Here is a 26,891-nt window from a genome sequence, read left to right on the forward strand (position 1 = left end):
CTTACCCTATTTTCAAAAACGCCCGATCTAGTTGATGGGTGGAGCGATTTACGCGAAATTCAGTTTCTTAATAATAACTCAAAAACAGAAATTTTGTATCCTTATTTAGGGTGGGTTATCTAGGGGACCGCGCCACCTCCCGCAATATGGAAGTATAAACCAATAACGACAATATGGGGCCCAAATGAAAGTTATTTGAGACTAGAGCACGAATCTGATACATGGGTGTCCACTTCCCCCCAATTCGGACATATATGGCAACCATAGCTAAATAGGATCAACTGAAAGAAATTTAGCAGTAGAGCATCAATTTGATATCCACATTTGGGCGAAATATCTGAAAGGCCGTGCCAAAACCCCCAAACAGGACTTTTGACCTGACCGTGCCAGTAAAGGGCTCAGATAAAATAAGAGAGTGAAAGAAAACACAACGAAGCGGGCCCTGTTCAGCTAGTAGCTTCCATATAGTCCGCTCCCCGATTATACTTCTTAAGCGCAATTGTTGTCCAATTTGGCTGAAATTTTGTACTAAGACGTTTTTTATGACATTTAATGGATGTGGTGGGTACTAATCTTATATAGCTCCCATATAAACTGTTCTTGCGATTTGACTTCTTGATCCTCTAGAAGGCGCAATTCTTATCGAATGCGGCTGAACTTTTGCACAATGACTTCTTTTACGATCCCCAATATTGGTGCTAAGAATGTCCTGAACTGGTCAAAAACCTGATATAGTTACCATATCAACCGATATTTAGTTACCATATCAAACGATCTCCTGATTGCACTTCTTAGACGCAGTTCTTGTCTGATTTGGATGAAACTTTACAGGACGTCTTCTACTATTATCTCCATCTTTTAAACTTGGCCTGGATCGATCTATAACTTGATATAGCTCCAATAGCATAGCAATTCATGTCCATTATCTTTTTTGTCCAGAAAGAGATATCGGGCAAAGAGCTGTACAAATGCGATCCATGGTGGAGGGTATATAAGTATAGATCCGGCCGAACTTTTAGTTTTAATTTCGCTTTTACTTGTTTTTACTAGTTTCTTTTGATTCTAACCCACTGTGCAACATACAGTCCTTGTAGCCTTCATACCTAAAGGTATCCAATGATAACTTTCTAAAGCAATTGGTCGAAACGCGTCATACCATGGTTGGTGTTGTGGTATGATTACTTTATTTTTTCATTGCAAAAAATTCTTTGATCATTAAACTCGTCTTGAAAAAAACTTAAGGAACTATTTTATTTTAATTTTTATTTAGCTTTTCACATTACATACATAAATTATTTCGAAATATGGTATTCCTTGGGATTTTATAATGATTTCACTGGAAATTTTGATGTCAAGTGTTTGACCAACCAATTTTAGTATATGGTCTCACGAGGCTGAAGTCGTTGTATAGGTGGCTGTACCATTGCAGCCACAAGAGTGTACTGCGCCATTATGTAGTTTATACAGAGTTCCGCACAAACGGAAGGGCTTAATAGTTGGTCCACCATATGATGAAGCGCCTGTTCTATATGAGGATGTGCCAGTTTTATATGATAAAAGTCCTGTCTTATATGACGAGGAGCTTTTTCTGGTTACAACATTTCCATCATAACCACTATTTCCGCCATATTTATTATTTTTAACCATAACATTTTCCACAGGATATGATGTAGTTTTTGTAGAGTTAATTGGAGATAACGTTCCACAAAGCTTGAAAGGTTTTGCGGTGTTATGTGATGTATAGCGGGCTAATGTAGGAACGTTTCCGGTTTGTCTATTACCTCCACCATAGGTGCCAATTTGAATGTTAATTTTGCTCACTGGGGAAACTGTTGTTGAATTTACAGCAGATAATGTTCCGCAAAGACGGAAGGCATGGTGGGAGGGTTCTGCAAGAAGTAGAAAGGGTTAATTATGTTTTTAATCAGTTTTAAATATAATAACATATTAATTCAAAAGAAAGATGAACAATATTGAAAGTCTTACACCCAAAATTATGATCTAGGTTATATAGACTCCGTGTGCGATTAAAAGAAACAACTGCATTTATTGATCCGTACTTACTCTTTTCTATAACTGTAGGTAAACTTTGCACTTGACCGTAATTTGGCATAGTCTGCTTCACTCCATTATATTTGAAATTTTTTTGATACACTGGACTTTGGACTTTGGTAACTACAATTGCTGGTGCGAAGGCTTGATATTTCCCATAAGTAGGTTCTGCAGCACAATGTTCTAGGCTAGCAATACTCCATGCTGAAAAATTGGAAAAAGTTTTGGTTATACAACTGCCTCATTATAAATTATTGCCAATGAACTTGCCTATTTTACTCTCGCATCTGGATCTCTGCAGTTCACAACTATTTTGAAATATTCTAAACTCTTTGCCAATATGGGCACAAATCGGTTGATAAATTTGTGGACATAAACGAGGACAATAAGTTGTGGGTAAACAGCTACCGGCATATATAAAATGATATTCTGTAAGATAAATAATAACAAAATACATATGAAGTTCACCATATTACTGATTATTTGATCTGAAAAACAACCTTTTTTCTGAGAACAAATCGCAAAATTCATTTGACAGTAGTTTTTAAATTCTTGCACTTGATAAGTTCCCATATCTCGGGCACATATGGGCTTAACTATATTCGGACATAGCTTGCAGTGGGGATAGCATAAATGCATAGAGCATTCGGTGTATTCTAAAAACATTGAATTAAGCTATTTAATAAGAGTCAAATAAAGTTAAGTTAAATGTTTAATATTTACCTTCATGTCCTTTTAATAACTCCTGATCATTGCGCTTTTGCAGTTGGCAGCGATTTTTAAAATGCATGTAGAATAAACCATTAGTAGCGCAAAGTGGCTGATATGTGCTGGGGCAATCGCGCTTGTGATCAATCACTTCAAATGTATCATGGTCTAGAAATCCTCCAAAAGAGCTTGCATCAGCTTTCATTCCATTTACATTGTCCAAACCATAATGAGTTATTAAATTATTGCCATAATTAGGTTGTCCCCCATAACTAACTTTGGGTGTGTAAGCCCAAACTGCTAAGCTCAATATCAGGACTAATAAAACTTGTTGCATACTTCCCAAATGCTTAATGATCACTTACACTATTACCAAGTCCCTATAAGGGTCTGTAAATTTTATACTTTTGCTGGCAGTTAAGAAGTGTACATAGCAGCATATTTTGGGTAGGTGCTACGTGCCAAAAAAATTCTTTTTCATTCTGTAAATTGAATACGTGTGTATTTATGAAATTTCAATGTTGAACAACAAAAAACAAAAGAATCCTCTTTGCAATAGAAAACACAAAATTTAACCATGTTTACAAGATATCAGTGTATGCTTTACTTCATGACTCACATGTATATAGTATTAGCACAAAAACTTTTATATTTTGGTAACTCTGGAAAGCCCATTATATTTTTACAACATGTTTTAAGAAACTCAAAGAGAAATGCAAATATATTTAGTAAAGACGTATTTGATTTTCTTTTCTTTTAAACCAACAACTTATGCGTACTTCTGCATTAAAATGAACAAAACAATATAATTTTTTTGCCATAGACAATTTTTGGTTTAATATAGGAAACAAAAACAAGTAAAAAAGCGTTGAGTTCGGCCGGCCCGGACTTTGGATACCCACCACCTCGGGTATATGTGACATCGGACAATAAATGCGCCTTTTATAGCCCCAAAACCTTAAATCGAGAGATCGGTATATATGGCAGCTAAATCCAAATCTGGACCGATCTGGTCCAAATTGAAGGAGGATGTCGAAGATCCTAATGCAGCTCACTGTCCCAAATTTCGGCGACATCGGACAATAAATGCGCCTTTTATTGCGCCGAAGCCTTAAATCACGATATCGGTCTATATGGTATCTATATCCAAATCTGGACCGATCTCGGCCAAAATAAAGAAGAATGTCCAAGGGCCTAACACAACTCACTGTCCCAACTTTAGGGGACATCGGACAATAAATTCGCCTTCTACGGGCTCAAAATCTTAAATCGAGAGATCAGTCTATATGGCAGCTATATCCAAATCTGGACCGATCTGTGCCGTATTGCAGAAGTATGTGGAGGGACTGTCCCAAATTTCGGCGAAATCAGACAATAAATGTGCCTTTTATGGCCCCAAAACCTTAAATCGAGAGATCGGTCTATACGGCCGCTATATCCAAATCTGGTCCTAACACAACTCACTGTTTCAAATTTAGGGGACATCGGACAATAAATTCACCTTCTACGGGCTCAAAATCTTAAATCGAGAGATCAGTCTATATGGCAGCTATATCCAAATCTGGACCGATCTGTGCCATATTGCAGAAGTATGTGGAGGGACTGTTCCAAATTTCGGCGAAATCGGACAATAAATGTGCCTTTTATGGGCTCACAACCTTAAACGGAGAGATCGGTCTATATGGCAGCTATATCCAAATCTGGACCGATCTGGGCCAAATTAAGAAAGGTTATTGAAGGGCCTAACACAACTCACTGTCCCAAATTTCAGCAAAAGCGGATAATAAATGGGGCTTTTATGGGCCTAAGACCGTAAATCGGCGGATGGGTATATATGGGGGCTATATAAAGATATAGTCCCATATAGCCCATCTTCGAACTTAATCTACTTATGGACAAAAATAGAATCTGTGCCAAATTTCACCTCAATATCTCTATTTTTAAAGACTGTAGCGTAATTTCAACAGACAGACGGACGGACATGGCTAGATCGTCTTAGATTTTTATAAACACTTTATAGGGTTGGAAATGTATATTTCGATGTGTTTCAAAGGGAATGACAAAATTAATATATCCCTATCCATCGGTGGTGGGTATAACAAGTAAAATTGTGGTAGGTTAGACCGGGCAGAATTTTGGGTACCCATCACCCTAAGAAGCTACTCTTTTTGAATTATTTTGTGGTATTAAAATCGGGTGGTAATTGAGACTTCTATGGACTCAACATCTCATATCGCACAGTTGGATAGAATCGATAAAAACTAGAAAAATCTATCATTTGAGAAGGGGAGGAGATAACTCTTTGAAGTCTTGAATGGTTAGAGCTGAGGTGTTATCGAGGTAAAGTGCAAAATTTCAAGGCCCAATGTGGTCCAGCTCCCATTGGCAGGTCTATAAACATGGGCACCTTATAATATCGAAAAATTGTTCGGTTTGCCAAATCTTTATTTGTGGTCTCTTTTTCCAATTTCTTTTTGCTGGAAAGTGCTCAAAGTCCGTACAAAAGTTTCCGCTTGAGGTCTACAATATGTTTCCTGGTTTCTGGCCGATCCGGGCCCGCTACGCTGCACTTTCTCTAATGTCTTTTTAGGGCGGGGACACTTAAAGCTGAAAGTGGATATCGAATTTATGTACCTGTAGCACTTTCTGAGCGGTATTTGGTGTGGGTGGTCGACGTCATAAGTTCTCATTAGATACCACTCTAGCTCTTAATAGTTTGCGGGCTCTTTCGACATGGCCCAAATTATAAAATAACTTAATTCGTATTTAACTCCATATACCTTTCATTAGAATCCCATATTGTCCATTTGGGTTATAATTTTTGGGTTGTGCGACCCACCTGGGTTTTACATAAGTTTCGTATTCTACTCTCAAGTACCTTTCATTTAAATTCCATATTGTCCTGATCGGCCGGCATGTACGTTTGGGTGGTTTTTGGAGTGGGGTGATCTGGAACTTGGCCCCAAATTTTTCAATAAGTTTCGTATTCTACTTCCAATTGACTTTCGTTTGGTATTTCCCGATTTCCAGGGAAACGCCGGAAAAGAAAATCTCTACTTTCATTCCAATATTTTGGAAATCGGTATCCAAATAGAGATTTGGCAACCCGAACAATTTTTGGAAATACCGAGATGATGATGATTAGAATTTAGGGTCATTTCAAGAAGCACGCGGAAATTCATCTTGATAACACCTTAGCGCTAGGTTATGTTAGGTTGAAAAGAGGGTGCGGATATTAATCCGTTAATGGACATACATCTAAGCCAATAATCGACTTGTTGTGCGTTCAAAATTTTTTAAAGTAAGCTCGAACAAGTAAAAAAGTTTTAGGTTCGACACGGCCGAACTCAAGCTATGGGTTAGGTTAGGTTAGGTTAAGTTGTAAAGAGGGCGCAGATATTAATCCGCCCATGCCACTATGGACATCTACGCCAGTAATCGGCAAAAACCTCGTCTTCTCACGATTAGTATCTCCCAATAGGCTTTTCGTCATACTACCGACCGTTTCGCTGGTTACATGCGCATTTGTCGTTCACGTCCTTAACTCAGACTGCGTTGACCGAAAGCCCTCCTTTTTACTTCCTTTCAGCATTGGTCTCGTCTTCTCACGATACGGATCTGCCCGTACGATTTTCGGTCAAGATTTCGGGTTAACCAAGTTTATAAATCGTCCGCTCTTTCATTACTCCTACCTATTCTATGGGCCGGCATCCAAACGATGCGGATTTTGCCATACTCAAAAAGGGGATTAAACTCTTTCTTACACCCCAAGACTGTACGCGACATTATCGTCCTGGTTGTTAATGCCCTGATAGCTAGTTTACTGTCCATAAAGATGTTCACACTCAAAGTCCTCGCAATAACACCACACCACCTCACAGGACTGTATTATGGTCAGGCAGACGAAAACAGATCTCAGTCCCTAGGTTCTCAATATAGACCCCCAGGCCCACTCTGTCCTCTAGTTTTGATCCATCCGTGTAACATGACCTTCCATATGGCAATGCTAGGTTTCTCTCTAACCAGAGCCGTCTCAATCCGATCGGAAACCTCTTCCATTACTTTCCTATCGTGGCCTCGGTTTTACCGCGATTGTATAACCTGCTCCTATGGTGGGTATAATAAAGAACTAAATTTTTTTTACATAAATATTTTTTTATTATTAAATATTATAGAAAAGCATTTAATATAAATTCACACAGGCCACTGGGGGTTTCATCGCGTAGCACAGCCACTTGCCACTTGATTGGCCTTATTTATAAGATGGAAACCTTAAAAAAAAAAATAAAAAACGAGAAATTAATTCCAATATATTTGGCCAGGCCAAACTTTCATGGATGACTATATAGATCTTATGTCTACTTAATATCAATCAAGGGTTTGATCTTTGTGAACTGTTTTTAGTATGGATATCGAAATCAAATGACAAACGAGACCTCAATGAATGGGGTATCTTCAGGCGATTTCTATTTATAAGAAGAAATTAAAAACTACTCTAAGTAGATAAAAGAAGTCATAACAGAACTCGTCATCTAAGTTGAATAATAATTGTAGCCTCCGCGTTATCAAGTATCCAAATCGAGAGCTATATCAGGTTCTGGACTAATTCGGACCATACTTAGCAAGCATGCTGGAAATTTTACCAATGAATAAATGGTAATTGCAATCCGTTTTAGGCACACAAATTGAAATCGTGATATCGGTTCCCATTGGAACATCATGCTAAATTTGACAAAACAAAATTGCGTTCTCTAAGGGATTAACCAAATCATATGGGAGCTATCATTAAGCTGGAATTTAAAATCGAAAGGCTGACATTGCTCGTTCGAAAGTTAGCGTGCTTTCGACAGAGAGATGGACGGACAGACCCGTATCAAATTAAAATGTCATGGCTATCAGGAGTAAATATGCTATTAGGGATCTTATAGCAATATCTCGAGGAGTTGTAAAGGCAAGACAAAGTTGATATACCTCAATCTCATGGTTGTAAAAAATTATAAGCTCTTTTAAAATGTTATTTCACAATTTACCTAAAAGCCAGTAACTAACTGCTACCTCCACCATTTGATTTTCCACCTCCGCCAGAGTTGCCACCACCTGGCTTTCCACCACCAGAGTTTCCACCACCTGGCTTTCCACCACCTGAGTTTCCGCCGCCAGAATTTCCACCACCAGAGTTACCACCACCAGAGTTTCCACCGCCAGAGTTTCCACCACCAGAGTTGCCACCACCAGAATTTCCACCGCCAGAGTTGCCACCACCAGAGTTACCACCACCAGAGTTGCCACCACCAGAGTTACCACCCCCAGAGTTACCACCACCAGAATTTCCACCTCCCGTGTTTTGGCAGTTACTGCTGGAATTTCCACTGTTCGTATTTCCGCAATTTTTTTGTGTTGTGGTACTTGTAGAACTTGATTCTGTTGACGTACTTGAGGAAGTTGATTCTGTTGACGTACTTGAGGAAGTTGATTCTGTTGTAGAACTTGTGGAAGTTGATTCTGTTGACGTACTTGAGGAAGTTGATTCTGTTGACGTACTTGTGGAAGTTGATTCTGTTGACGTACTTGAGGAAGTTGATTCTGTTGTAGAACTTGTGGAAGTTGATTCTGTTGACGTACTTGAGGAAGTTGATTCTGTTGACGTACTTGTGGAAGTTGATTCTGTTGACGTACTTGAGGAAGTTGATTCTGTTGTGGAACTTGTGGAAGTTGATTCTGTTGAGGTACTTGAGGAACTGGTAATAGGTGCCATTGTACTACTGTATATGTTAGAATAAATTGGTCTTTGTAATACATTATCTACTTTGGACAAAGTACCACACAGTCGAAAAGGCTTTACAGTTTGTACTTCGTATTGCTTATATAATATGTGATTTCTATCTGCTACTCCTCCATTTCTCATATAGTTTGGTTGAATATAGGAATTATTAGGAGGTATTGCTGCCAAATAGTTGCTTATAGTTGGTGAGTACGTTGGTTTATAATTAGTTGCTATGTTCACATTTGGTTGATCTGGAAGAAATAAAAAAGGAGTAAAAACGTGCTTAGTTCAGCCGGGCGGAGTTTTAGGAACCCACCACCTTTGATACTGCTAAAAATTTACACAAAATAATTTTAGTTGAAGGTCATAACTTTATCCTACGTAGCAAAATTCTACCAAACTAGGCGAAAATTTAAGCTTCCAGGAGCCGTAGAAGACTAATCGAGAGATCGGCACAGTTGTTGAATGTTGTAACGGGATACTAAGTCCAAAATTTTAGCCAAATCTCTCACTACATGCAACATTTTAGCCAAGTCCGATAATAAATGCTGCTTATAGGGGCTCAAGAGTTCAAATCGCAGATCAGTTTATAAGGGATCTATATCAAGTTATAGACCGATTTGAACCGTACTTGGTACAAGTGTTGGAAGTCGAAAGAGAAAACTACATACAAAGTTTTAGCCATATCGTACAAAAATTACGACCTTTAGGGGCTCAAGATGTCAAATCAGGAGATCGGTCAATACGGAAGCAATATGAGTCTATAGACCGATTTCAGCACAGAAATTGGAGTCGTAACGGCACACCACATGAAAAATTGAAGCCAAATAGGACAAAAACTACTGCTTCCAGGGGTTCAAAATTTCAAATCGAGTGCTCGCTTCATATGGGTTTTACGATTTACCGAAATTATTTGGCAAGGTAGTTGGAAATCGTAACAAAACACCATGTACAAAACTCTGTCCAAATCGGACAAAAATTGTGGCTTCCAGTGCCTCAGGGTGTCAAATTGGCAGATCGTTTTATATGGGAGGTATATCAGGTTATAGACCGATCTGAATCGTATTTGGCACAAGTTTTAGACGTCGTAACAGAACACTTTGTGCAAAGTTTAAAGCCATATCAGACATAAAGGACGACGTTAAGGGGCTCCTGAAGTGAAATCGGCAGATCGGTCTATATGGGAGCCATATCTGGTTATAGACCGATTTGAACCATACATTACACAAGTGTTGGAAAGTCTAAACAGAACATCAACTACAAAATTTGCGACAAATCGGACAACAATTACGGCTTCCAGGGGCTCAAGATGTCAAATGGGGAAAACGCTTTATATGGGAACTTTATCTAAATCTGGACCGACATGGCTCATTAACAATCCCCAACGACCTCAATCAATAAGAAGTTCTGTGTAAAATTTCAAGCGGCTGTGTAAAATTTCAAGCGCGTTTGATCGCTATCGTGATTTTGAAAGATGGTCGGATGGTGGGACGGACGGACATGGTTGAACCGATTTTCTTGAAATTTTCACAGATGGCAGAGTTGGAGGGGGGTCCTCCCTCTTACCCCAATTTTCAAAAACGCCAGAACTCGGATAGGTGTGCACCGATTTGAGCTGTATACTACCTTATGGTACCCCAAAAACACGAAATTGGTATAAAATTTTGAGATCAAATAACCTGGGGGGACGCCCCATCCAAAACCCACGCGATGGGATATGTTCACCGATTGGGTAACTATGGGTATCAAACAGAAGGTATTAAAGAGTAGAGAACGAACTTCGTATACAAATTTTACCCAAAACTGTTCGGGGGGTCCCCTACTCAAAAAAACCTCCCAACAAGACACTTTCGCCGCTTTGGGCAATGTGGGTATTAAATTAATTTTATTTAAAAGTAGAGCACAAATCTGACATAAAAATGTATTCCTTGGTGTCTGAAGGGCATCCCCAGCCACTTAAAACCTCCCAACAGGACACTTTCGCCGCTTTGGGCAATATAGGAATCAAATGAAAAGTATTTAAAAGTAGAGTACAAATCTGACATAAAAATGTATTCCTTGGTGTCTGAGGGGCCTCCCCACCCCCAAAAAAACCATAAAACAGGACACTTTCACCGTTTGGCCAATATGGTTATGAAATGAAAGTTATTTGAAAGTAGAGTACAAACCTAACATACAAATATATTCCTTGGTGTCTGAGGCGCATCCCCCCCCCCCCCCCCAAACCCCTAAACAGGACATATTTACCGATTGGAATAATGTGGGTATCAAATGGAAGGTATTGGGAAGTTGAGTACACATCTGTTTTAAGGATTTGGTGCAAGGTGTCTACGGGGCCTCCCCAACCTTAAAACTGCCAAAACGGAAACGGAACCCTCCCCTTTATCATAATTTTCAAAAACACCAGATCTCGGATAGATAAAAACTATCTATGTGAGACCGTTCCGTACCAAAGACTGGCACTCTAAGCTAACCTAACCTAAACTATTGATTCAATAATTTTGGGGACATTTTTAAGAATTTTTCTTAACTGATTTGTTCATATATATGTATATAAAACAGTTGCGTGACTGACAGATTGCTGACTGACTGATCATCGCCTAGCCCAAGCGGCTAAAACTAGAATCATACAATTTTGCACGAATGTTGGTTTTGGGTCAGAGGCACGGGATAAGGTTTTATTGGGAGATATTCGTACGTTAATGTACTAAAAGATACCAAAAAGTACGTAGAATTATGTTCTTGGGCTCAATTAAAGAGCGTTTCGGAAAAGTAAGCTTTGGTAAAAAATTTTTGAAAAATTGTATCGGAAGTGGGAGATATAGTACGTTTAGTACCACAATTGGTACTATTTGGTACTTTCTTTGTAAATTGAACTAGAGCTCTGAATTTTGGAACTTAGGTACACTATGGCAAATTAAATTGGGTGACTATAAGATTTGTTTGGAAATTCGTACATTTCGGTACTAAAAAGTAACAAAAATTTGCAAAATGGGTCAACTTTGTACAGGGCGGATGTATAGACCTAGAATTTTAAAATTTGACTTAAAAGACGTCTTATGCAAAATAATGAGGGTGAAATGTAAATATAGTAGTTTTGACGGAAGAAAATGTACATTAAGTATCGCAATTGGTATCGTTTGGTACATTCCTGAAAGGTGGAGCTAGAGTTATGAAGTTTGGCACGTAGGTACAAGTAGGAAATATATGATGATGAATTTGGCACCAAAATTGGTACCATTTGGTACTTTCTTTACTGAAGGAGCATGCAGATACAACTAGGAAAATATAATGGGTGACTATTATTTTATACAATTCGTACACTTTTATACCACTATGTGGTACTTTCGTTATAGTTGGAGCTAGAGGTGAGAAATTTGGTGATGTTACAAACAGAAAGACGAAATTAGTATACCCCCATCCTATGGTGGAGGGTATAAAAAATTCATACATTTTGGTACCATTGATGGGGCTAAAAGCCTGATAGTTGGCATGCAGATAAAACTAGGGAAAATAGGATTGGTTACTAAATAATCAATTCACAACTCGTACATTTTGGTACCATTTGGTAGTTTCTTTACAGATGGAGCTAGAGGTCTGAAATTTGGCATGTAGGTACAAGAAGGAAATATATGATGGGTGACTAAATGATCCATCAAAATTCGTAAACTTTGGTACCAAAAAGTGCAAAATATTAGTACGAAATAGCTTATCTTCGCCATCATCGAACGGCGAATGCTAAATTTAAGCAATTTGACAAATATGATCGCAGTCTTGACAAAAATATGACATGTGGAAGAAATCGTACTAATTGTGGTGTAATTGGTACCTTGAAAGAATATATTGGGCAATAAGAAGATATTTTTAATTCGTATATTTAGGTTAGGTTAGGTTGAAAAGAGGATGCAGATATTAATCCGCCCATGCCACTACGGCACTAATCGGCTTATTTGTATATTTAGGTACTCAAACGTACGTGTTGTTATCTAATTCTCTCAAAATTGGGTTACAAGTGCACCTTGACTATAAATTTTGGGTAACCAGAAATCGTACATTTAGGTACTAAAACTTACAAAATGGTACATTATTTATGAATTGAGCAAATGCACTCTAAATTAGGATACGGTTACACCTTGAAAGTAAATAGTGGGCTCTAGCATTTAGGTACTAAAACATACAAAATTGTACTTTATTTACGGAATGATCTTAAGCTCTCAAAATTGGGATATAGCTACACCTTGTCCATACATTTTTGGCGACCAAAATATTTTTTTTAAAAATCATACATTTAGGTACTAAAACATACAAAATGTTACTTTCTTTACGAATTGAACTAAAACACTCAAAATTGGAATTCATTTATACCTTGACAATATATATTGGGCGACTTAATGATTTTTCCGATGCATTGGTATTATTGGTCTTTACAGTAGGGGACCACATTTTGAAATTATTACAAAACATCATAATCTTATAAATCGAGTGACTACCTAGGTCTTTGAAAGTCCTATACTAAAAAGGGGTATCAAAAACGGGGGTAGCGAAGTGGACCACCCGGTTGCTAGTTTCTTAATATAAGAGCTGGCACAATATCAATGGCACGATAGATTATTTATGTTTTGTCTGAATATCGATTGATGTTTTTCGTATTGATAGTAGTATCGACAAAGTTACAGTTTTTGCAAAATTGAACAAAAATAAGCGATTCGTCATTGAATATATTCTTAAGAATACATTGCGCCTATAGAGGGCGCAAGTTTCGTACGATTGGGGTAAAATGTTGTACAATGATTTCTCTCATGACTTCCAACTGACTTTGTTAATTTATTCGATCTGTGCATTGATTTTGCTTTTATATAAATCGATCTCCTGGTTTTTACTTATCATTTTCGTTTGAAATGTTGGTGATGGTAAATGGTATCGATAATTATTATTAGAAATATCGAATGATTATCGATAGTTTGCCATCTCTACTTCACAAACTCTTCATATTGTGTACATAATATTTCATTTAATAATACTTACAATTTACTGTGGAATAAGAATTCTGTTGCCTTGGAGCATAATTGGGAACCGAGTATTCAACACGGTTACTATTCATATATTCCGCATAACTGGGCGTTTGTTTCATAACATAATGCATAAGAGGTGCAAGTGCATTGGAAGTGCGTGGTGCCTGATAGGCAGTAGCACAGGAACCATGATTTACAACTATCCACTCTGTATAGGAAAAAGTTTATATGCGAGTTAAATTTGTATATAAATGTTTCTTAAAAACAAATCTCACCAATTCTATGGTTACAGCTAGATCTTTCCAATTCACAGCTGTTGAAAAATTCCTTTATTTGGTTGCCATAACGAGCGCAAACTGGTTGATATATTTGCGGGCATTGTTGAATGCATTGAGGTATTTGGTAGCAATTGCCAGCATATTCAAAACGATATTCTACAACATGAAGATTTATCAAACAGCAATTGAGTTTTGCTTCTTCAGACTTACCTTTTTTAAGGGAGCACATGGCATATTCCATTTGACAGTAGTTCTGAAACTCCTTAAATTGATGGGTATTCATATCTCGGGCACAAACGGGCTCATAGGTATTCGGACATGGTCTACATTGGTGAGAACACAGCTGCATAGGACATTCAATATATTCTGTAAGGGAAAAGGGAAATGCTTAGATAAGGCAAAAGGACTCGAGGATTCATAAACTGTCGTCCAGCTTGTCAAAGGCTTAAACTATAGCACAGGTTTAAGCATCTGCCCAACTTCTGGATGGAGTTTTCTGGTGTGCCAATTGTTTTTTAACACAATTTTTCAAATTGGTAATGGACTCCATATACCATAAATAGATGCAAAATAAAACTATTCAAGTATATATGTATCCAAGTCATACAGGCACTCAAAAAGGCGTAGAAGTTTATATCGATTCGTCAATAGGTCTATTTCCTTTTCTTTTAAGCATTCCAAAATGCATGTAAACGAACTTAAAGCCTGCTTTAGTACAAACTCTTGCACAAGGCTACCTCAACAAACCTCAGGTGAGATCACAGAAGAAACGGCTCCCCAGAAAAGACAGCCTACGTCTCTGCAGACCTCATGCAGACACTCAAAAAGGCGGAGAAATCTATATCGACGTCAATAGGTCTATTTCCTTTTCTTTTAAGCATTCTAAAATGCTTGTAAACGAACTTAAAGCCTGCTTTAGTACATACTCTTGCACAAGGTATACTAATAGGTTAGTTTATGTTGAATGGGTCGCCCACCAAAGGTGAGTTCACTAGGAGGCCAGGTTGGCCCATTGTGGTGCCCCCTAGAGAGAGAAAGGGAAGAAAAAGGAAAACGTGAGACCTCGTACTAGAGGTTATATACGAATAAAAGAAAAACACAAAAAACAGGAGGAGTGGAGAAACGCAAGCGGGAGGTGAAGAACAGCCCCTCACTACGCAAGCACGGACCTACCTACGCCGGAGCTTGTGTCACCCCACCCTTCGGAACCATCCTGTTCCCTCAACAAACCTCAGGAGAGATACCAGAGGTACGTTCGCAAGTTCATCCAGATCACAGAAAAAACGGTTCCCCAGAAAGGAGAGCCTACGTCTCTGCAGACCCGGTCAGGAACAAAGCAAGTGCCCAATAGTCTCCTCCTCATCATCATCGAGGCATTGTGCGGTATCCCTATTCGCGCCGCCATGCGGCCTATAGCACAGTGTCCGGTTATGACCCCTGTCAAAGTACTCATCGACTTCTTATCGAACACCAGCAATTCCCTCCTTCTACTTCGGACGATGACCGGCCATAGCGCCTTCGCAGTCCGGCAACCGTCTACCGTGGCCCATCTGGCCACCGACGCCGCCTTGGTCAACCCCTCTACTGTGTTCAGTAGCTCGACAAATGGCATGTAGTCAAGACCGATGACTGGTCCGCCCGGCGCAGACGAACCCCTACTGGCGCACTCGTCCGCCCTCTCATATCGTGGAATCCCCTCATGCCCAGGAACCCATGTTAGAGTCCAGGGATTCCAAACAGTCCGCCCCGCATCTCGACCCCAAGGCCTTGAGCGCCGCCATACTGTCCACAAAAATTCTGAGTTTCGAGGCGGTAGGCCCCTTGCCAGAATTGCTCTATGGCACAGGTCTCTGCCTGAAAGACCGTATACTGATACTATTATTTATTTTTATGAACTTACCTGATCGTCCTTGCAGCAACTCCTCATCATTACGTGTTTCCAATTGACATGGATTATTGAAAAGCATGTAAAACACTCCATTGGATGCGCATATTGGCTGATAAGTGTTTGGACATCCTTTGGCATAATTAATTACCTCAAAGGAGTCATGAGCTTGAAAACCATCAAATGATGTTTGATCATTATACGTAAAAGGATTGAAGTTGCCTCCGTTATAATAGTCGTAATTGTTGTTAGATACGCCACCATAGGGCTCTGAACTCATGTAGTTAATGTTACTTTGATATGCCCAAACATTGAGACATAATGTCAGGACCAATATGAGGTGTTTCATGTTACTTGTTAACTGTCTCGAGGTCACTTAAACTAATTGTGTTTTGTTTTGCGGTGTTTCATTGGTTTTATATGCACTCTCCTATTGCTTAAAGCAAACCAAGTTGTTAAAATTTCTGCTACGTGACATTTAAACCACCGTACATACCATTCTGAATGAGCTGTGGTGGGTGGGCATTACATGTTAGACGCACCATATGGCTGGGCAACTCTCTTGTTGAAGGAAGCTTTTCAAGATAACAAATTTACACTGAATAAATTGGTAAAGCTAGCCTCCTTGTGAAAATTGCACGCACTATTTCTTTGTTTCATTTGAAAAAGATTCAGCATATAGTTGTGTCAGCTGAATAGAGTATACCGATAGCCAAAACGCCAAAAAAATTAACATAAGTCCACAAGTTTTGGTCCGAACAATACATAATGTTTTAGATATTTGCAGAAGAGGATATATGCTATGGTTGACCCATATCTTTATACAGTGAGTGAGATTCAGTGTCACAAAATTGTCCACTATCGACTTCACATTCTTAACGAGGGTTTTACTAACGTTTTTATAGGGTTGCCCAAAAAGTAATTGCGGATTTTTTAAAAGAAAGTAAATGCATTTTTAATAAAACTTAGAATGAACTTTAATCAAATATACTTTTTTACACTTGTTTTCTAAAGCAAGTTAAAAGTAACAGCTGATAACCGACAGAAGAAAGAATGCAACCCAATAGGCAACCCAATATATCCTCTGCCATAGGAGGGGGGATATACCAATTTCGTCATTCCGTTTGTAACACCTCGAAATATCTGTCTATATTTCGAGGTGTTAGAAATGATACTCGAGGTGGAGGAATGACCCATAAAGTATAGATATAGAAATCACGCTAACTTTCGAAGGAGTAAAACTAGGCGCATGAAATTTTGCACAAATATATCTTATCAGTGTAGGTCGGTTGGCATTGTAAATGGTCTATATTTTGATATAGCTGCCATATAAACCGATTTTGGATCTTGAATTCTTGACAATCTAGAGGGCGCAACTCTTATCCAACTTAGCTGAAATTTAGGATAAAGTGTTTTGTTATGACTTCCAACAATTGTGTTAAGTATGGTTGAAATCGGTTCATGACCTGATATAGCTACATATATACCGATCTTGGATCTTGACTTCTTGAGCCAATAGAGAGCGCAATTCTCTGAATCTGAATTGGCTGAAATTTTGCATGAGGTGTTCTGTTATGATGTCCAACAACTGTGCTTAGTATAGTTCAAATCTGTACATAAGCTGATATAGCTGCCATATAAACCGATCTGGGACTATGACTTCTTAAGCCTGTAGAGGGAGCAATTCTCACCATTTTTATCCGATTTGGCTGAAATATTGCCCGAAGTACTTTGTTATGACTTCCAACAACTTCGCTAAATATGGTTCAAATCGATACATAAGCTGATATAGCTGCCATATAAACCGATTTGAGATCTTGACTTCTTGAGCCAATAGAGGGCGCAATTCTCATATGAATTGGCTGAAATTTTGCATGAAGTATTATGAGTGTTATGACTTCCAACAACTGTGTTAAGTATGATTCAAACAGGTTTATAATCTGGTATAGCTGTCATATAAACCTATCTGTTGTCTTGACTTCTTAAGCCTGTAGAGGGCGCAATTCTAATCCGATTTTGCTGACATTTTTCACTACGGCTTCTCCTATGGCCTTCAACACACGTGTCCGATATGGTTCTAATCGATCTATAGCCTGATACAGCTCCCATATAAATCGATCTCCTGATTATGCTTCTTGAGCCCCTAGGCGCAATTCTTATTCGAAGGGACTGAAATATTATCCAAAGACTTCTACCTTAATCTTCAACATTCAACTTATGGTACGAATCGGACCATAACTTGATATATCTCCAATAGCATAACAATTCTCATCCATTATTCTTTGTTTGCCTAAAAAGAGATCGCGGAAGGAACTCGACAAATGCGAATTATGGTGGAGGGTATATAAGATTCGGCTCGGCCGAACTTAGCGTCCGCCTATCCTATGACGCTGAACGCCTGGGTTCGTATCATGGGGAGAACATTAGAAAAACCCTTTTCAGCGGTGGTTGTCCCCTCCTAATGCTGGCGACATTTGTGGGGTACTACACCAAGTAAAAACTTCTCCTCAAAGGTGTTGCTGTACGCTTTTCAGGCTCTGCAAAAAGTGGAGGTCCCTTATCATTGATCTTAAACTTGAATCGGACTGCACTCACTGATATAAGAGAAGTTTGCCTCTGTTCCTTAATACATGGTCAAATTTGCGTTAGGCTAGGTTGAAAAGAGGGGGCAGATATTAATCCGCCCCATGTCACTATGGACATACACCTAAGCCAGTAATCGGCTTGTTGTGGGCTCTAAGAACTATAAAGTAACCTCTAAAAAGAAAATTTTAAATTAGGAATTCCGTGCTACTTACAAAATCCTTAATTGTTTTCAATACCACTCCCCTAAGTTGGTTCATGTCTGGTATTGTGTCCTCACCTAAGTGCCGGTATCTGTTAGACGCGAAAGCCGGGCAATGACAAAGGAAATGTTCCAACGTCCCATCATCTTTCCCGCATGCCCTACACATGCTATCACTTGCCGCACCGATTTTACATAAGTGACCTCGTAGTCGTGTGTCCCGTTATGATACCAATAGCTATACTGACCTCCTTCTTCCTTCCTTTCAGTAATAGCCTCGTCTTCTCATGATCCGTCTTACCGACCTTTTCGCTGTTCAACAATGTTGCCCACTCCCTTAACTCGGACTGCGTCGACCCTAAAGGATTCGGGTTAACCAAGTTTATTGACGGCAATCCTCTGGCCTTCACCGCCAAATCATCTGTCCTTTCATTCCCCCTTACTCCGTTATGGCCCGGCACCCAAACGATGCGGATTTTGCCATCCTCAGAGAAGGCGTTAATCTCCTTCTTACACTGCAAGACTGTTCGTGACCTTACCGTCCTGGTTGTCATTGCCTTTAGTGCCAGTTTACTGTTCGTACAGATGTTCACACTCATCGTTCTCGCGTTAACACCACACCACCTCACGCATTCTGTGATCGTCCGGATCTCCGCCTGCAGGACCATATTATGGTCAGGTAGTCGAAGAAAGATCTTAGTTTCTGGGTTCTCCATTTAGATCCCCAGACCCACTATGTACTCTAGCTTTGATGGATCTGTGTAGCATGAACTTCCACATGGTAATACCATAGTTCCGTCAATCCAAGACTGTGCCGATGGCAACAGTGCCTCGCACTCGATCTCAAGTATCGTTTCAGATATACGATCAGAACTTCTTCCATTCTTTCCAAATTTCCTATCGTCGCCTCTGCTGTACCGCGATGGTGTGACCTGCTCCTATTCTCTATCCATTCCCCCATCGTCTTAAGTCTCATAGCCACAGTGGCTGCCTCACACTCAATCTGTATGTCAACTGGCTGGATATCTAGAATTATGTCTAGTGCCCTAGTGGGCGTGGTCCTCATCGATCTACCTATGTAAAGACATAATGTTCTCTAAACCTGTTGCATTATCCTTATGTTGCACTTCTTCTCCATCGCAGTTCACCAAACTACCGACGCGTTAATGAGTATTGGTCTAATCACGCTTCTGTAGACCCGGTGAACCGCGGAATCAGGTCCCAACATACGCTCCTTAATCTGACACTTCCAATCCAGTTTCCTGTCCAAAATGACTTCTAAATATTTGATCTGGTCAGATATCGAAATCGTTTTCTTGAGGAAACGAGGTGCGTCAACTTCTTCTTCAGTCTTCTTTGGTCTAAAATTGAGACCCCTAGTTCTAGCCCATTCGTATGTCATCTCCAAAAACCTTCCACCTTTCTGCATAGCGGACTCGCATCCTAAGCCCTTAGAAATATTGTAACATCGTCTGCTAAGCAGACGGGTTTCAAATCTCTCTTCAATCAACAACCGTCATAGTTTATTTATGTTGGTCACATAAAGGAGCGCCGATAAAATGGCCCCCAGTGGCATGCCCTGTGCCACTTTCTCCCTTATATTTATGTCATGCGACGCACAATTTATCCACATGTTTCTTAACGTATGGTTAATCCAGTTTCTAAGCACTCGGTCCATCCCTGGTCTAAGGATTGGATCAGTTTGTCGATCCCCACGTAGTTAAAAGCCCCTCGATGTCAATGCATACCGCCAATGTGTACGTCTTGGCTTCGAGGAATTCTTCTATTTTATGCACATCCTTGTGCAGGGCAGTCTCCACCGACCTTCCCCGTTCGCTGGATGTCCCACTCTTTATCATGTGTCATGTGTCCACAATACGTTCCATGGTTTTGTATAGAAAGGACGTAAGGCTTATGGGTTTGTAGGCCTTTGATGTCGCATCACTTGTCTTGCCGGGCTTGGGTATAAATACCACCCTTGCTTCCTGCCAGACTTTCGGAGTATATGCAAGTCCTAGGCACGCTGTGAAAATTTAGGCGAGACGAGGCACCAGTCTGCCTCTTTCGGTGATAACGCCGGAAATATTCCACCAGGTCCGAGCGACTTTAATGGTTGGAAGCTCCTCAAGACTTCCTATAAGCTAAATTCTGTAATGATAAGCCTTCGATCAATCTTATTATTACAAAATTCCGGTGTATCCCATCATATTCTTTGAAAAATTCGTTTTTATCAAAAGCCTCAACATGTTCTCCTTTGTTTCTGCTCTTACTTCCATGTCGTCTACTTACGTTCCAGTTTGGACATGGGTTTTTGAGAGAAACTTTTTCATCTTGGCGTCGTTATTTTCGGCTTCCTGTTTGTTAGGCTGCATTGAGTTTCCTGTCACTGCACAGCCTGATGTTTCAACATTTGAATCTTTTCCTATCCTAGTCTTCCGAATCTTGAGAAAGTCGATGATGGTTCTATTGTCTGCTGCCTGTTCATTTGGCTGTATTAAGTCTTCTGTCTCTGCACTGTCTGATATTTTCCTATTAGGATCTTTGCTCATCCTATCGTTCTCAATATTGAGAAAGACGGTGATGGTCTCCTCGTCGGCCCACTGTTCGTTAGGCGTTATTGAATCTCTCTGTCACTGCACTGCCTTATGTCTCAATATGAGGATCTTTACTTATCTCAATCTTGAAAAAGACAGTCGTGCCTTTAGTCTTAGCAAAGCTTTTCACGGAGTCTTGGTCAAGGCTCACCACAAGGAGATTTCTTTCGACCTTCCACCAAACCTTTGTTTTGCTTGCTTAAACTTGCACCACGTTGCGAATTTGCAGCCCCACCCCGTGATGATGACCGTCGCCTTTGTGATGAACATCCGCCAGGTTCATCTTGCTCACCAAGTGGAGCCTTGTACCTTCCCAGGGAGTGTGGATACTTCCAACGAGCTTTTTGACGGTATCAATACATCCTGCAGACTCAAGATCAAGATTCTATACTCGCAGCTCATTATCTCTTCAGAGTTCCACACATGTTCGGAAATCCGCTCGTTAACCAGATCCTCCGACCGAGGACCGATGATTTGATGGAATTCTACAGGATACACTGTTCAGGAGTGCTGACCTGGTCTTCCCAGAGTACTTGAAAGTGGGGAGCTCTTTTTCTTCTTCAGAGTTATAGCAGTATTATGCTCTTTGGTAGATCTGATTCTATTTTCAGTTTCCATAGAAGTGGTTGGAATGTTAGTTCTGTCCCTGCCAGCAGACTGGACTTTCGCCCGATTGCGTTGCCGGTGCATACTCCTCAGTTTTTTTGGTTGTGCCCCGGATTGCTTTCTCGGAAATTTTGTGATCTTAGCAAAACTTTCGCTTACTACTGCCGTCATCCCGCTGACTCAGTTTGGCGTCGATTGGTGTTTAACTAACACAATTGTTTTCTGAAATTGAATCGAAATCACCTCCACTTACTTAAGGGCTGGGGAAGAACTACGCATCTATTTGGGTTATCCGTAGTTTCCTCATTCGTTGACCGACGACTGCATGTGCGCTTAAAGCATTACTCTTGACTACAGGTGGAGTGGCGGACAACATGATACGATCCACCCTTGCAACTTTTCGGTGTTTGGAGTACATTTTAGCTTTAACCTTTTTTTTTGTAATAGGTAGTAGCTATACCGAGATATCTACAGATATTTCTCGAGTAGTCAGATGATTACACATCTGCTCCACCCAACGATTACTTTGTTAAACATTTGTTATAATACAACGCAACACAATTCGGCGCTTTCGTAACTGCTTTACGAGTACCATTCCACACTCTTGATAACAAATAATTTGTTGCAAAGTGTAATTGGTGATGTGCTATGTGCCAATTAATTCAATATTCTATTTTCTTACTACAAACGAGTTTTCCAATTTAAGCTTAGTATGTTTAAATGGCAGAAAAATAAATGTGTCTGGATTGCAATTCTAATTTCATGACTGGGTACGTAAGAGTCCTCTTAATAGAACCAAAATCGTACATGTAACCGGAAGAAGTCAGCAACCCACTCACTTGCCTCACACACACATATTTTTTAAGTTTTTATCTTAACTCTTTACTTGAACAAACGTAAGCTCTTTAATTGAGCGCTTTAATTTTAACCCTCTCTCTCTCTCTAGTTCAATGTTTGTTTTTAACAATGTGCTCAATAAGATATTTAGCAACAGTGTTGCCACAAGCAAAGGTTTAATAAGATGAAACATTTTTTGGTAACTGAAAATGCTTTAAAATGTTTAAGATATTTCTAGTCGATTAGGGTTAAAAGCGTTACAATTTACTCTTATCTCCGTGAAATTAGAATAAAGCTTTAAGGGTATGTGCCAAGTGTGGTCAAATAAGTTAGGGATGGTCTATAAGAGTTAGGGATGGGGGGACCCCAGGAAATTTTCCTCACAAATTGACCCCTCTATATCCGTGTCGAGTTTGGTACAGATTGGCATGCATGTTTGAATGTAGATGGCATGACTCGATGGAACATTTTGAACCCATAATGGTGCAAAATTGAGTTCAGCCTACCAAGTGAAAAAAACTACCAATTTTGGTAGAAATCTACAAATAACTGCAACACTGGTTACAAACGGAATGACCAGATTAGTATGCCCCCCAAGCTATGGTGGTGTAAATTAAAATGTATTATCTGTTTGTATAGATTACAACTTGCCTTGCCGCGATCTTGAGTTTTAATCAATACAATTAGATCTACCTACACAGACCAAAAAGTAAAAACAACATAAATATAATTTATTATCTATTTAGCATTAGGCTTAAAAGTCCAAATGGCAACTCTGCTAATGGTTCTAATAAAGAAAATAAGAAAAGAGATTAACAGTTAGACAAACAGAAAGAACTATTGCCATCAACAACAACCATCCAAGTTCTCTCACATGCCAAAGCATGCATATCGAAATATAGCCAATTACAGGTAACAGGTGTGTTTGTAACTCACCCAACTGTGGAAAGAGAACTTCCATTAAATCAATGGCTTACAGAGAGAAAGAGAGAGAGGTATAATGCAATCATAATATTAAATAAAGAGACAAAGAGCGTACACAAATTCTTTCATGCTTTGGCGGCATTTAAAAAAAAGCCTCTTACCTCTCTTGGTAAGTTTCAACCCAAGTTGCTGGCTTAAGAGCCAACTGCAATCAGTTTCAATGATACGAGCGCTCAACTAACACGTGTTTGACGGATAAAAGCCTTGCAAATGACTGTAAAACTGCATGCGAGTGTGTTGTTATTAATCAATTAGCATTAAAAGTGATTTTCTTATCATATTTAATTGAATGTGTTGCAAATTACATGAAAAACAAAACTAGATAAACGGAAACATAAGGAAGTGAAAAAAGTTCAAAATAAAATGCCGTTAAAAATGGAATAAAAGAAAAATTTACCAAAAGTTTATTCAAAATGACGGCATAGTGAATCAAAAAAAAACAAAAAAAAATATTGAACAAAAATAAACAAAAAAAATTTAAAGAAGAGCTGATTATCGTAAAAAATATAATTTTCAAACAAGAGAAATACCTAAATTTTGATTACTTTTGCCGGGTTGATTGATCTATTGCAAAATAAAAAAACAAACAAACAACCAAAAAAAAAGTTGAACAAATTAAATCCTACGTTCTAATCAAAAAAACATAAATGTTAAAAATTTGATGTTACTTAAAAGTCCTGTACCCCCTCTGTTGAATCACTATCAAACTGCACTTGTTTCACACTAGAACTCATTTAACACCGAGCACCACTTTTCTGGAATCATTTGTATCAAGTGTACACTCTTGAGCTGTTCAATCGTAAAAGGTGAGTTGGAAACCATCATACAAATTAAAGCCATCGTAAAAAGAATTTCATTAAGCATAAAAATGAAATTATAACTGTACCTCTGCTGTTTTTATCAACTTTGGTGCAGAGGTTACCATAGTTTAATTGCTTTGGCAGCGTATACAATTTCACGTTATTGCTTTTGGGGGTAGGTTGGCATCACTACTGCTATGCATCTTTAGCATTTGAGATCTCTTAAAAACTGTTGTGGAAAAGTACCGTTTGTCGGCACATTATTGTAACAAGTTGACTAAAGAAATTACCGGCGCCGCCGGCTTTCGGTCAAGTTTGACTTAAAATAAGTTAGGCTTAACCTTGTTTCAATTAACTATTGTCTATCCCAAATATATACTAGTACAACATGGGTGTAGCAAGTAAAAGCGTGCTAAGTACGGCCGGGCCGAATCTTATATACCCTCCACCATGGATCGCATTTTTCAAGTTCTTTGGCCAGTATTTCTTTATAGGCAACCAAAGGATAACGCATAAAAATTTGCATGTTATCCATATGAGGTTATGGACCGATTCGGAACATACATGGTTTTGGGCGTTGGTGGCCATAGTAGAAGTCATTGTGCAAAATTTCAGCCATATTGCATAAGAATAGTGCCCTATAAGAGCTCAAGAAATCACATTGGGAGATCGGCTTATATAAAAGTTGTATCAAATTATAGACCGATTCAGAACATATTTGGCACGCATGTTGAAACTCATAGGAGAAATCGTTGTACAAAATTTGTGATAAGAATTGCGCCCTCTGTGGGAGCTGTATCAGGTAATGAACCGATTTGGACCATACATGGCATAGTTGTTGGAAGTTCAACAATTCGTCAAAATTTTGTCCAAATCGGTTTATAATTGCGCTCTATGGAGGCTCAATAAATCAAGATCCGAGATCGGTATATGTGGCATCTTTATCAATTTATGAGCCGATTTTGACCATACTTGGCATAGTTACTGGAAGTCATATACTTCAGCCAATGGGATAAGAATTGCGCCGTCAGAGGCTCAAAAAGTCAAGATGGGTTTATATGGCAGCTATATCAAAACATAGACCGTTCTGACCCATTTAGCGTGCTTTCCACAGACAGACAGACGGGCAGACATGTCTAGATCGACTTAAAAAGTTATGGCGATCAAGAATATATGTAATTTATGGGGTCTTAGACCAGTATTTCGGAATGGCGAAGTTAGTATTTATGCCCTCCACTATAGTATAGGGGTACTATAGTGGAGGGCATAAAATTTCATGGGATGACCTTCCATATTCTTTATATACCTACCACCAGAGGATGGGATTGTTATTCCGTTTGCAACACATCGAAAAATCCATTACCGACATAATAAAGTATATACATATATACTTGATCGTCGTAAAAATCTAAGACGATCTAGCCATGTCCGTCTTCTGTCTGTTGAAATCACGGTACAGTCTTTAAAAATAGAGATATTAAGCTGAAACTTTGCTTAATTTTTTTTTTCATAAGCAGGTTAAGTTCGAAGATGGATTATATCGGACGATATCTTGATATAACCCCCATATAGACCGATCAGCCGATTTAGGGTCTTAGTCCCATAAAAGCCACACTTTTTATCCGATTTTTCTAAAATTTGGGACAGTGAGTTGTGCTAAGCCACTCGACATCCTTCTTTAATTTGGCCCCGATCGGACCAGATTTGGATATAACTGCCATATTGACCGATCCGCCGAGTTAAGGTCTTAGGCCCCCAAAAATCGCACGTACTGTCCGATTTTTTCAAAATTTAGAGCAGTGAGTTTTGTTAGTCCCTTGAATATTCTTCTTCAATTTGGCTCAGTTCGGTCCAGATTTGGATATAGCTATCATATAGACCGATTTCTCGATTTAAGATCTTGGGCCCCATAAGAGGAGAATTTATTGTCCGATAACGCCGAAATTAGAGACAGTGAATTGTGTTTGGGTCTTCGACATACCTCTTTAATTAGGCCCAGATCGGTTCAGATTTGGATAAGCTGTCATATAGACCGATCTTTCTATTTAATGTTTTGGGCCCATAAAAGGCGCATTTATTGTCCAATGTCGCCGAAATTTGGGACAGTGAGTTGCGTTAGGCTCTTCGACAACCTTCTGCAATTTGGCCCAGATTGGTTCAGGTTTCAATATAGCTGCCATATAGACCGATCTTCCGATTTAAGGTCTTGGGCCCATAGAAGGCGCATTTATTCTCACATTTTGGCGAAATTTGGGACAGTGAGTTGAGTTTGACCCTTCAACTTTCTTTTTCAAATTGGTTCAGATCGGTTCAGATTTGGATATAGCTGCCTTATAGATCGATCTTTCTATTTTATGTCTTGGGCCCATAAAAGGCACATTTCATGGGCCGACATCCAACTACAGTACAATTTGGCCCTGATCGGACCATATTTTGGATATAGCTGCCATATAGACCGATATTTCTATTTAATGTCTTGGGCCCATAAAAGGCGCATTTATTGTCCGTTGTCGCCGAAATTTGGGACAGTGAGTTGCGTTAGGCTCTTCGACAACTTTCTGCAATTTGGCCCAGATTGGTTCAGGT

General features: G+C 39.3%; 1 protein-coding gene across 2 annotated transcripts in view; it reads left to right on the plus strand.

The window, feature by feature from the left end:
- Positions 1-26,891, plus strand: part of LOC106092522 (uncharacterized) — a 363,841-nt gene that overhangs the window by 130,867 nt on the left and 206,083 nt on the right. The window contains exon 1 of one of the 2 annotated variants that reach the window (XM_059368528.1): positions 23,678-24,311. The exons of the other annotated variant lie outside the window; for it this stretch is intronic. The gene's annotated coding sequence lies outside the window, so the exon portion shown is untranslated. Of the gene's footprint in view, positions 1-23,677; positions 24,312-26,891 lie in introns of those variants that run through there. 2 annotated transcript variants of the gene reach the window in all.

Source organism: Stomoxys calcitrans, chromosome 5, assembly GCF_963082655.1.
Source record: "Stomoxys calcitrans chromosome 5, idStoCalc2.1, whole genome shotgun sequence".
Taxonomy (NCBI): Eukaryota; Metazoa; Arthropoda; class Insecta; order Diptera; family Muscidae; genus Stomoxys; species Stomoxys calcitrans.